The sequence below is a fragment of the Rutidosis leptorrhynchoides genome, chromosome 1, assembly GCF_046630445.1.
Source record: "Rutidosis leptorrhynchoides isolate AG116_Rl617_1_P2 chromosome 1, CSIRO_AGI_Rlap_v1, whole genome shotgun sequence".
Lineage (NCBI taxonomy): Eukaryota > Viridiplantae > Streptophyta > Magnoliopsida > Asterales > Asteraceae > Rutidosis > Rutidosis leptorrhynchoides.
Genome location: NC_092333.1, coordinates 10547270 through 10551371, shown reverse-complemented (window position 1 = coordinate 10551371; position 4102 = coordinate 10547270).

Here is a 4102-nt window from a genome sequence, read left to right as displayed (position 1 = left end):
GTTCTTTTTCAGTAGTTGTGTAATTCGTTTGTGCTCCTTGTAATGTCTTACTAGCATAATAAATAGGTTGAAATCGTTTTTCAATCGTTTGTCCTAAAACGGCTCCCATTGCAAAATCACTTGCATCGCACATGAGTTCAAATGGTAGATTCTAATTTGGAGTTATCATGATCGGCGCATTAGTGAGTTTTTCTTTAAGAATATTAAAAGATTTGATGCATTCATCCGAAAAGATGAATGGAGCATCCTTTTCTAGGAGTTTATTCATAGGAGTGGCAATTTTAGAAAAATATTTTATGAAACTTCGGTAAAAACCAGAATGCCCTAGAAAACTCCTAACTCCTCTAACATTGGTGGGATGTGGAAGTTTAGCAATTACATCTACTTTACCTCTATCCACTTCAATTCCTTCCTTTGAAATTTTATGACCAAGAACGATGCCTTCTTTAACCATGAAATGGCATTTCTCCCAATTAAGTACTATATTTGATTGCTCGCATCTAATAAGCATTCGTTCAAGATTAACTAGACATGTTTCAAAAGTATCACCGAAGACTGAAAAGTCATCCATGAAAACTTCCATGCATTCTTCTATCATGTCGTGAAAAATCGCCATCATGCACCTTTGAAAGGTTGCAGGGGCGTTGCAAAGTCCAAATGGCATGCTTTTGTAAGTAAAAGTACCATAAGGGCACATGAACATGGTTTTCTCTTGGTCCTCGGGTGCTATTGGAATTTGAAAATATCTGGAGAAATCGTCAAGAAAACAATAGTAACAGTTTTCGGCTAATCTTTCTAACATTTGATAAATGAAAGGTAAGGGAAAGTGATCTTTTCTGGTGGCGCGTCATTTAATTTTCTATAATCAATATAGACACGCCATCCTGTTACAGTCCTAGTAGGAATAAGCTCATTTTTTCATTTGTGATGACAGTCATGCCACCCTTCTTAGGTACGCATTGAACTGGGCTTACCCATGGACTATCAGAGATTGGATAAACTAATCCTGCATCTAGCAGTTTAATAATTTCTTTCTTAACAACATCTTGCATATTAGGATTTAGTCTTCATTGGCGTTGCACATAGGTTTTATGACCTTCTTCCATAAGGATTTTATGTGTGCAATACGTAGGACTTATTCCTTTAATATCATGAATCTTCCATGCAATAGCTGGTTTATGAGCTTTTAGCACAGAAATGAGTTGAGATTTTTCATTTTCTGTAAGAGAAGACGATATTATTACAGGTAATTCTGATTCACCATATAAATAAGCGTATTCCAAATGGTTTGAAAGTGGCTTTAACTCTAATATCGGTAGTTCTTCTATTGATAATTTATATCGATATCTGTCTTCTTCTTTTAGCATTTGAAGTTCTTCTATTGTTGGTTCATATTCATTAGCCATGAGTGTAGCTAACATTTCAGCTTCATTAATTGGTTCAGTTCCTTCTCCTAAAGAACATTCTCATGTTCCTTGTAATTCTGGAAATTCTTCTAACAATTCTGCATGTGAATCTATAGTTTGAATATAATAACATGTATCATCTGCAGATTGCGGTTGTTGCATGGTTCTATCAACAGAAAAGGTAACACTCTCTTCCTCTATACTTGGGGTCAGTTTCTTACCGAACACGTCTATTATTGCTTTAGCCATGTTTAAGAATGGTCTTCCTAATATGAGAGGAACTCGAGAATCTTCTTCCACAGGGAACTAGCCAAGTTTAACGCTATATTTTTAAAACTATATATATATATATATATATATATATATATATATATATATATATATATATATATATATATATATATATATATATATATATATATATATATATATATATATATATAAGTAGTATTATTATTATTATAAAAGGGGGTTTTACCGTTTAATGACCGGTTTGTCGATTTTAAAAACTTAAGTCGCAATTAAAACCTAATGTAAAATATGAAAAATAAATATAACTTAATTTAAAGCTTAAAGTGAATGACGATAAATAAAATTGCGATAAATAAAAGTGCGATAAATAAAATGACAGTAAATAAAATTGCGATAATTAAAAAGTACGATAATTAAAAGTGCGATAAGATATAAAATAAAGGAATTATGCTTATTTAAACTTCCGTAATCATGATGTTTGACGTGTTGATTTTAATTTATTACCATGGGTTAATTGTCCTTTGTCCTGGATTATTCGATATGTCCATCAGGTTTTTGTCCATAACAGTCCATCAGTCATAAATATAAAGTGCGAGTGTCCTCGTCAAATTATCCTTATATCCGAAGTCAAATATTCCAACTAATTGGGGACTTAAACTGTAACAAGGTCTTAATACTTTGTTAACAATTACGCCAAGTGTCCTTGTACATAATTCACCCCTATTTTAATGAGTCCATTGACTATTAATCCATTCCCATGTCCGGTTAAATGAACGATTATTAGTATTTATAAATATCCCGCCCATCGTGTCCGATCGAGTGTATATGGTTATTTATAGATACATCAAATTGTAAATCTCTATATTAAATTAACAAACTATCATTCAGTTAAACAAATATAAAGCCCATTAATAGTCCATAGTCCAATTTTCACAAGTGTCGGTCTTTTGTCCAAACCCTAATCATGGTACAAATCCCAATAACCCCATTTTTAATATTTAGTCCAACATCGTGATTACTTCGATTTAAATAAGCATAATAATAACTTAGCTACGAGACATTAATTTAAAAAGGTTGAACATAACTTACAATGATTATTAATAGCGTAGCGTTACACGGACTGAATTTCGACTTACACACTTACAACATTCGCCACTATAACCTTATTATTATTAAACTTAAATTAAAATTAAAATTAAAATTATATATATATTTTTACGTATATAGAAAAGAAAGAAAAGGGGTCATGAATCGATCAGAATGCGCGGCCTTTTATAGGCCCACGTTTCACTGTAGAGCTCCGCGAGTGAGAAGCTTTTGTTCATCACAGCTCCGCGAGTGCGGAGGTCTGGAATCCAGCTCATAGATTAAATCCAAAACGTGGGCTGCGTATAATTATAATATATAATAATATATATAATTAATTATATATTATATTATATTCTTGTGCATAGTTGACTTGTAATTTTTGGTCCGTTGCATCGCACGCTGAAAGTTGGTTCATGTCTCGGTTCCGGATTTTCGAACGCCTTTTCGTACGATTTAATATCTTGTACTTTGTGTTTCACGGCTTGTACTCTTGTAATTTTTAGACGTTTTTCATCAATAATTTGAACCACTTGGATTGTACTTTGTACTTTTTAGCTTTTTGCTCATTTGCGTCTTCAATTCGTCGAATCTGTCTTTTGTCTTCACCTTTTATTATTTAAATGAATATCACTTGTAAATAGAACAATTGCAACTAAAATCTTGTCTTTCTTGAGGAATAATGCTATGAAATATATGTTCGTTTTTAGCATTATCAAATATTCCCACACTTGAGCGTTGCTTGTCCTCAAGCAATATAGAACTTGAATATATCTTTACTAGAATCACTTCATTATTCTTCACACTTTGTACATCAGTGATTTTAATACGGCGGTATGAACAATGGTAGTAACATTGTGGTTTACAGTCCCACATGACTATAAAAATTTAGATCCTTTAAGGAAATTGGATCTTTATGAAAACATTTAATCTTTTGAAAATTCAATCTAGCTTTTACCCTAGATAAGTTTTCCAAAATAACCCTTCACCGGTGTTTGCAAATTGTTTTTGTGGGTTTCAGATTTGAAAATTTTAGTTCAAAACTTATGGTTTTATGTCACCTACTTTCTAACCTTGTATTGGGAAAGCAACACGTCCAGTATACTTGCTCCGTATATTACCTTTCGGTAAACTACCATCCGGTTGTAAAGGATATCGTTGAACAAACAACTGTTAAGGCAATGTCCCGTGACATGCTTTTGATTATGGTCTATATCGTGTCGGATGCAATTACTATCCTTGGTAGGAGAAATAGTAAAGAACACCCTATAGTTTTTCGTTCTGGCACAAGGTCCTGTCTTTAACCATGCTATGCAACCACCGTTCTTACGGTTGACACCCGATTTGGTTCAGGTGAC